Genomic DNA, 9,887 nt, shown 5'->3' with positions numbered 1-9,887 from the left:
TAGAAAGTGCATAATTGTAAAAATGAAATATTTATTTTTATATTTTTTGTTATAGCTGTTATAGTCTTGTTTTCGTACACAGGCCTCTGCAGAGCTATGTGACATGTTGATGGTTTCCAGCTGAAGAAAATAATTCCCTCAGCATGATGCTGCTGCCACTGAAGTGTTTCACTGTGATAATGAAACACTTCATTATCACAATGATATATGATATTATCATACACACAGGTGGACTCCTAAAGTAGATGGATTTTTTGGATTTTGTCACTGCAGACAAATGCATGCTAAACGTTTCAGACTTACGTGTGAATGTTTTTATAAACCATGTATCATTGTCCACTTCACAGTTATGCTACACTTAATGCTACTCCATCAAATCCTGAAATATGCTGAAGTCTCTAGTTGTAGCATGATAACATTTGCAAGCACAACTTGGAGGGACTCAGACAGATTAAAAACAAATAAAAAGTGTCAGAGCTGCTGGATGTTACGGTCTAAGAAAAAACTGTAGCCTTCCTCTTTGCCATTTTTAATTGATTTTGAAGTGTCCAGCCATGTGTGCACTGGATAAAAATGACCCACCATTAACTGATGAGTCACAGCGCCTGAAGGCATAACTCACACTGCTCCTTTGTTATGGAGGAGGCAGTCTCTTCTTCCACTGCTGTTCGTAACAGGAGATCATTCTAAACACAGACCCAAACTAACTCATATGGTGGTGAAGGAAAAAGAAAAGTGAAGTACTTTGTGTTTTAGACACAAGCTCTGTTGTATTTTCCCCCTCTGAGAATTGTTTTAATTAACACCCAGTATGGCCTTTTTTTCCCCCAGCAGTTTGTCTCATGTGTGAAGAGCTCATTTTCATTGGCAAAGCATCAGACAGAAATTTTAATTAGACAGAAGGAGAAGAAAGGGTGAAACTTCTGCGAGGTTTCAAAGAGTACTGAAATCAATAGTATAAGCAGAAAGAGTGCTGCCTTAGCTCGACGTGAAAAAGCTGATACATGCCTCAGTGATATGTGGGGCCATCAGTTCCTGATCTCTCCACTTCCTCGTGCAGTTGCCGAGAAGTCTCTTTTTTTATGCGTTCGGTGTGTTGGCGAAGAGGACAAAAGCGTGTTCCTGCATGCAGAGTTTGAGATAGAGAGGAAAGATTTTCAAGACAATTAGGAAAACAAATATCACTAGCTGCCTAATCCTAATTAAACTAAGAAACTGACTCCTTTGTTCGTATACTTTACGTGAGGAAATGTTTCTACACATTTCATAATCGGATGAATGCAACTAAACAAAACCAATACACAATATCTTTATATTCTGTGATTACCAGTAAGTGTAACTTCCATAGAAGTAGAAGTTTCACTATTTTATTGGTCTAAGTAAACAAGTAGCCAGTACTGTCCATTTAGATAGAACCATTTGATGCACAGCATTCATGACAAGAAGAGATGACCCAGAGACAGCTATGTGTTAAATGTTACAGGTGAATCAGAAAAGAACCTGAAATTCTTGTTGCAATCCTCCTCTCTTCTAAAAGAACAAGTCACAGCACATATCAGATTTAAAATATTCAAAGCTGAACATACCACAAGATCTTTGCAACTCTGTCCTCTAAATAGATAAAACGTTCAATTAAGATTAAATTACCGGTATGCTTTGCTTGATTTATTTTTGAAGCTGACAATTGGGCCAATGAATTGGACCAGAGTCAATTTGAGAGTTTTAGCTGCAGTTAAAGAGATGATTTTATGCAATTGAGTTTCTAAATATTTTTACAGAAGTTTAAAAAAGAAACAAACGTCCAAAAATTAGCAATATTACTAAACTAATTCAATTTATTTCATTTGTATCGGCCAGATTTATAACAAAAACTCAAGGCACTTAATAAAAATCCATCATACAGAGATTTATATAGTTAATTCAATCAAATACAGACTTAATGTCAATTACCGGTATTCTGACTCAATGCTTGTTGTAAAATATAGCAGTCGAGTTTCACTTGTTATTCCAATCCAAAGAAAAATCTGCTAATTATGTCTCTGTTCATCACCTTGTTGAAAGAGAGGATGGTCACATGTCAAACTGAAGGCCTGGGGGCCAAATCTGCCTCGTCATTGTTTATGTTGCTTCCATAATCTAAAATGACACATTAACAGTTGTGCTTTAATATGATTGTATAAATCAAATCAAAATCATTCATATCTTTATCTGTAATCATCAAATACTGAGACAGCTGTTAACAGTTATTTTTAATTGTTTTAACAATTGTTTAATTGTTAAAATTAAACAGTTGTTTAATTAATTGTTTGTTTGTTTTTCAATACATTCTGACTCAAATTGCCTATTGAGAACATTCAGTATCTTGATTTGGCCCAAAATGAAAATGAGTTTGACACTCCTGCTCTACTGCATTGAGTCAGTAACTGTGCAGCAGTCCCTCATAATAAGCATGTGTGTAGTTGCAGTGGAAAGGAAAACTTCCCTTTTACTGGGGATTTGAGAAGACAGAGCAGGCACACATAGACACAGAAGAACTGGTCCAGGAATACTTCAAAAAGTAAAGCCTTAATGGCAGCAGTAGCTCATTTAGTGGCTTCATCAAGGAGTCGAACACCACTAACCAAATGAGCTCTGAGCCTGTAATAAAATCCACGCGATACAAAGTACATAACAGTTAGTCACAGCAGCTCCATCAGTTGCTTCATCCAGAAGAAGAAAGGAGTTAAATACAGAAGACAGTCAAGTGTATCATCTAAGAAAACATGGAGTTATTTGCAGCAACAGCTCAGCTGATGCCCCACACTAAGAAAGTATCACAGCTAACCAGAACTCTGGGCCAGATGTAGCTTCTGTGAAGAGAAAATACAGAGAGAGATCATAAAGTTTATGACAGCAGAAACTGCAGACAATTCATAGTTGGAGTGTTGCAGTAGGAAATGGCAGAGTGAGGGAAGTTTGTCCTCAAGCAGCCTAAGCCTACAGTAGCATAACTATAGTGATGATTTAGGAGAACCCTCATAACTATAGTTATTAACTATAGAAGATCTGCTTTCCCTTCTAATTTTAGAAATATGACAAATATGAAGAAAGATAACACCAAGCATATTTACATTCTTAGTACAAAGTTCAGTTTAAATACCATCCGGAGTAGGTGACTGATTAAGCAATTTGTTTTACAGAGGCTATGATCCAAAGAAGAAAACGCCCATGTTGTCTTAATTTAAAAAAAAAAAAATAGCAAAATCCAGGTTTTCATGTCCTCTACCAGAGACATGGGAGCTTAAAACTCACAGTACTAAAACCTCAGCTGTGCTCTAAGAAATATTAAAAGTTTAATCTGTTTGAACACAAAATAAACATTGACAAACACATTTGTGAAAATATGTAATGAAATACAAACTGCTATAATTTATTATATATAGTTTAGTTTAAACCTGTAACTTTAACAGTGTTTTATATTTGTGACAGACATGTTTGATACTAACCCTAAGGCATTCCTGTATTTTTGACTGAGTTGAAAGCCAGACTTTCAAGTGGAGAAAGAAAGTAATGGTATTGTAATGTGCAGCGGTGGAGAAAGTACTCCAAAAATGTACTTAAGTAAAAGTAAAACTACCACATTAACATTTGTACTTAAGTAAAAGTAAAAAAGTACTGGCTTTTAAAAGTAAAAGTACTTGCTGAATGCATTACCTAATCCCTAATACAAAATCATTAAGTGAACTGATCGTATTTAATTTTAATACATCAGAAATTAAAATTAAATGAACAATGCCACAGATAAAGCATGTTTTTATTATGTTTACTCTCTGTAACATAGTTTAGACTTAGATATGTGATTCTATGCATCATTATTTCAGGGATGGAAACATCTTGTCTCCTGTCCTAACATAGCATGAACTTCACTTTTTTGCCTCTAGTGGCTTTTATTTTTAAAGAAATTCATCAGAAAGGGGATGGAAAGAAGGTGGGTAGGGGAGGACATGCAACCAAGGAGCCAGTAGCAGAGTTGTAGTCAAGACCACTGAACCCAAGACCAAGTCAAGACCAGCACCCCGCGCTACGTGACACAAAAAAATTAAGTTTTACCTTCAAAATTGCTGATTAAATAAATTTAATCAGTAAAGATCCTTCCAGAAGAATCGGATCATTCCTAAATGTCATATCAATGCAGACTTTGGTCACAGCGTTGTCCCATATTTGCGACACCTCAGTCAACACCTCCACACAATAATTCAGCGCATGAGTGACAACTTTTTTTATTGCCGATGCAACTTGTGTCTGTACAGCTAGCTTTGCTAGCATCACGTCCACAGATCTTACCTTTCTTTAAGCTTTCCTTCCAAGTGACGCTAAAAGTTGGATTAAGTCCCCACCGTCTGTGAAAGCGAAGCGCTGCTGGTTTTACATGTCGCCATATCTTATGATTTTTGCAGCGCTGATGTCTATGTTACTGATGATCAGACAGACATCTTCTCCCGCTCAGAGGAAACCACTGCGCATGTCTGGAGCTCCGCGTGCGAGTAAAGGTGGAGGCGAGATGGGTGACGACGACGTTATTGCTTGGATTTTACGGCGCCACCTTAAGATCCTGAACTTCACATTTTAACGGACAAAAAGAGAGAAATGCGACTTGGATGTAACGAGTAACGCGACAGTTTTGTAGAAATGTAGTGAAGTAGAAAGTACAGATACTTACTGTAAAATGTAGTGGAGTAAAAGTAGAAAGTACCCATTATTAAATCTACTTAAGTAAAGTACAGATACACGAAAATTGTACTTAAGTACAGTAACGAAGTACTTGTACTTTGTTACTTCCCACCACTGGTAATGTGACCTGACAATTATAATACACAAAGCAGCAAATCTACAACACAACAGATGAGAAAAGGCCTTTTTCAAATCCCAAGATACCAGACTGAAATGTGGTAGGAACTTCAGGCATGTGTGGTGAACACAAACCTCAATGATACATTGTAAAGAATGCAACAATGCCTCCACTGCAATGTGAAAAAGCATACAGATGATCACTTCAAGCTTCTACAGGCTACTGAATTATAGAAGGTTTCACTCATTTCAGGCGTTTTTGACAGTTTTTTTCTACATTGTGCAGAGCACACTCAGTGGACGCTACAACGGTTCTGCCCCGCACCATGTTGTTTTATTTTGTCCCAGGACAAAGCATGAAACTGTGTGAATGCAGTGCTCTCAGGACATGTGTTGGTGACTGTGTGTTGTGGAGGCACAGAGCTGGGAGGTCTGACAGGAGCTAAAGCGTCAGCTGCAGCCTGTACCGATGGCTGCTAGTGTTGGCTGCTAAAACAATCTGAGGACTGAGCAATGATTCTAATCTCATTAACAAACTAATGGCAGAAAACATACATATCATCTGTACTCCTCCATAGCTTTTCATATTACCGCCACAAATATTTATGTATTTTATTGGGATTTTTCTGGCTTACTGCTTTGCATATTGTGAAAAAAGCATGTGTGACTTTTTATGTCCTAAATGGTAAATGCACTGCAAAAACACAAAATGTTACCAAGTATTTTTGGTCTGGTTTCTAGTTAAAATATCTTAGTACGTTTAGACAAAAATAACTTGAAAGTAACTTTTCAAAAGATATAGGAACTTGTTTTAAGTCAATAGTTCCTTAATATTGATGAAAAAGTATTAGTTCCTCTGACAGATTATTTCACTTATAGCAAGGGAAAAATGTCTTATTATAAGTGAAATAATCTGTCATCTTAGCTGCTCCTTTTTTATAGTAGACATTAAGCACAGGCAGATTAACTACTCTAAATCAATAATAATTATTGACTTAATTATTATAATTTATTATTAATTATAATAATTCATTATTAATTTATACTAATTATTATCAATTATTGTTGATAATAATTAGTTATCAACAATAATAATATAATAATATTGACTTATTATTAAGTCAATAATTAAGAAATTATTGACTTAAACAAGTTCCTATATCTTCTGAAAAGCTACTTCTAAGTTAGTACACTTGAAATAAGATATTTACACTAGAAACTAGACCAAAACCACTTGGTAAAATGATGTGCTTTTTTTTAGTGTGGGCTGAACTTGGGGTTAAATTGGGGTTAAGTGCCTTGTCCAAGGGCAGATTTACATCTGGGAAGTTGAAGTCAAATCTATAATTTTCCAAATTTAAGACACTTTTCTTCCACTGATCCACACCAACCAAAATAGTATAGAACACAACCAATTCCCTTCAGCAGTCATCTAATTAGTAAACACCTGTGGGTAATTTACCCTCAATTGAGCTGTGAAGCCCCAGCGGTTTGTTTGAGAACATTGGTGAGCAATTATCATCATGGAGACAGGAACACTCCAGACAGGTCTGGAATGAAGATGTCAAAGTTAAAGTCAGGGTTCGGTTCGAAACACAGCATTGCAGAGACAAACCTATAAAGCCATTGTCTTTCTAAATAAACAGAAGACCATTACTCATCCAAGCAACCATGACGATCATGGCAAGATTTTTGGATTTTTAGAAGAAAAGCACAAGAAGTTTATCACATGCAAAGTAAGAGACGACATGTGGAAAAGGATGTTCAGGTCAGATGAGACGTTCTGGTCTACAAAATGTTACATGAGGTAAAACACAAACACTAACTCACAAACACGGAGGTGTTCTACCTCCATGTTTGTGAGGTACAGCACAAACCAAACCCATGGTGAAACATGGTGGTGGCAGAATTATGCTGTTGTGAATTTTTTCTCCAGCAAGAAATGGAAGCTAATCAGAGCTGATGAGTTAGACAAATGATAAAATGCATCAAAATCCTGGAAAAACTGTTGGAGACTGCAAAAGACACCCCCAAAAATACAGTCTGACCTATACATCCTTATGATACCAAGAGTTTAATCTGGGTAAAACATTAAAACTGTTAATTGAAAAACATTCTCTACCCCACTCCGCTTTGATGAGAAAAATAAGCAACATTTCCAGTATCTAGCTTTGCAAAGCTGGCAGAGATATCCTCCACAGACCTGCAGCTGTAACTGCAGTGAAAGGTGTTTCTACAAAGAGTTACATTAAGGAATGGAATAAAATTGCACTCATATGCCAGATTTTTATTTCCACTTCATTATCATGCATTCCCTTTGCTACCCAAATACGTCAAATCCCAAGAAAATACTGTAAACTGTATATTTTTGCATCTTAACTGACAAAATGTGAAAACGTTCATAGTGTGAATACTACTGCAAGGTACTGTAAGTGTTTTCAAACACAGCTCTGTCCGCTAACTGAGAGAGAAGTCACAGATCCATTCAGTGTGTGTTAGGGAGACATACTAATATTCTCACTCGTATTTTTACTCTGATCATATCTTTCAGTTGTTGCTTCAAGCTGCTGGAGGAACAGGAACTGTCTGTGGTTAGAATCTTTGAATGATTGCTATTTTGAACCTCTGAAATGCTGTCGTTTTTGAGGCACACAGGTACATAAGTAAACAGAGCTTCTGGAAAGTATTCACGCTTTTCTATGTTTTGTTATGTTACAGCCATACTGCAAATTGTATTAAATTAATCGCATTTCTTCACACATATACTGCATTATGACAGTGTGGATTTTTTTTTGAGTGATTTCATGGTGTTAATAAATCAGCAAACACTCAAAAACCTTTTTCCACATTGTCATAACGGGGTATTCGTGTGCAGAATTTTGCCTTGAGATTAATTTAATAGAATTTGGAATAAGGCTGCAACACACAAAAATGTAGGAAAAGTGAAGAACTGTGAATATTTTCCAAATGTTCCGTATTATAATAATAATAACTGAAAATCCCTTCACAATAAAGTCAAGTGCTTAGATGGATTTTTTTTTATAATTATGGGCTGGATTAGGACTTTTACAAAGTGCTGTCTGCCAATGCTATATGGTGCTTTGCTGATACTTCACATTCTGAGATGATCTGTTGTTCATATAATTATATGGAGCTCTGGGGATTACAGGTTTAACTTGTTTAGCTGGGGCTGTTTGGCATGTCTGAATTCAGGTGTGGTGTTTGTACTCTGACATATTCAAAGAAATATTCAAATAACACCACTGTATTTTATTTACTTTGCCTTTTAAATTGTGTTTTTTTTAAGAAAACAAGTCAACTATTTGATTAAAATAAACATTTTTTCTTTTGTATAAAGCACTGTTTGCAACTTAAAGCCTTTTCATCAAAGTTGCTCTTTGCTTTCTCTGTCATTTGTTTTCTGTGTAACTTCCACATCGACTTTCTGAGAGGTCACGGTGGCACAGAGAAAGTAAAAAAAAAAAAAAAAAAAAAGTCTAAATGCCAAATGAGAAAAAGACAGCAGGGCTCATGCAGCATAACAGAGGTACCTTCCTTCCTAACCTCTTTCAGACAATTTCACCACATGAAAGAGAGGTAATGTTGAAAATATGAACTTCTGAATGAAGCAGTGCTTTTTGTGTCTGCTTAAATTCCTCTTCTTTTTCTGACTAGTAACTCCACAACCTCCAAGCTCTGAATCAACATCACTGGGCCAGGGGTGAGAAAGGAGATTACATATTATCAGAGTCCTTCAGAAGCGGCACCAGGATTATGAAAGAAGCCAGGCTGCGAATCTGGAGGAGAACAATGCAGTCAGCTGCTCCTGACACGCAGAGACAAAAACAAGCCATTCCCCATTCGTGGATCCTATCCCAATCAGGGTGGGTGTCCACTGAATACATAATCATTCATTTGAGCAGGCCGTTTATCTGAAGCTAAAATGTTGCTAACTGCAACATGATGCTCAGTGCACACATGTACTTTTAAGAAACATAGGAGAGCAACATGGCTTTGGTGAAATGTCCCACACCAACACAAAGGTAATCCAATCAGTTAAAAGTAAGCACTGTTTGCCACTTGATGATGTCATTACCAACACACAGGGATTAATTTTAACTAAACAGCTGCAGTAAATTAATAAATTCGTATTCCTTCACAGCTAAAAACAAACTATACCCAGTTGTAACTAAAGTGTCTTTAAATGATTTGCAAAGCAAATCTTTTGGCATTTCTGCAGTCCTGAGGGATCACACTGCTGCCTTAGATTGATAGCTTTTCTCAGAGCCTTTGTGGTCACAGAACAATAGGAAATGAGCGGGAGGCCTTGACGTGTCACATGTGGTGCCTTTGATTAACATACTAGACTTGTTTGTGTAACAGGATCTTGGGGTGAGGTAGAAAAAAAAAAGTACTAAAAACTGAATCACAACGTTGCAGGGGGTAGGAAGATATTTTAAATTGACTGAGACTAAGAGTGAGTCAGTCTTCTGAACTATTATTTTAGAGCTTCTGCTTTAGACTGATTTTGATGGTTGAGATTGAGGAGAACACACTTAAAAAAAACCCTCCAAAAAGTCACTGATGCTTTGGAATGTACTGTGAAAAATGTAACAAATATAACAATGTAGATTTTTACAGAAGAGCTGAGTATGTCAAAGAGCAGTTTTTATATAGCAACTTTGTTTACTTATAAAGGTATGTATATCTAAAAGCAACCTGGTACCGTGGAAAATCAATCCCCTGATCTAATCTAATATCTAATTTTGCCACTCTATATGGCAGAAACTGTCATTGTGCCTTTGTAAGACAGATCTTTTGCATCACTGTGGAAGAATTTTGACCCACTCTTCTTTGCAGACTTGTTTTAATTTATTCATATTAGATCATTTTCAGTATGAACAGCATGACGAATCAATTGGCTTTATGTTTGAGATTTGACTCTCTACAAATCTTCCTCTTGTTTATGTTTCTGTGTTATTTTAACCATTCAGAGCAGATTTATTGTTATTGTGTTGGGGCTTAAATTCAGAAACTTGCTGGACATTCTCCATTCTGCA

The sequence above is a fragment of the Poecilia mexicana genome, unplaced genomic scaffold (genome assembly GCF_051168715.1).
Source record: "Poecilia mexicana isolate PSO_F unplaced genomic scaffold, ASM5116871v1 scaffold_7, whole genome shotgun sequence".
Lineage (NCBI taxonomy): Eukaryota > Metazoa > Chordata > Actinopteri > Cyprinodontiformes > Poeciliidae > Poecilia > Poecilia mexicana.
This window is presented reverse-complemented; position numbering follows the sequence as displayed.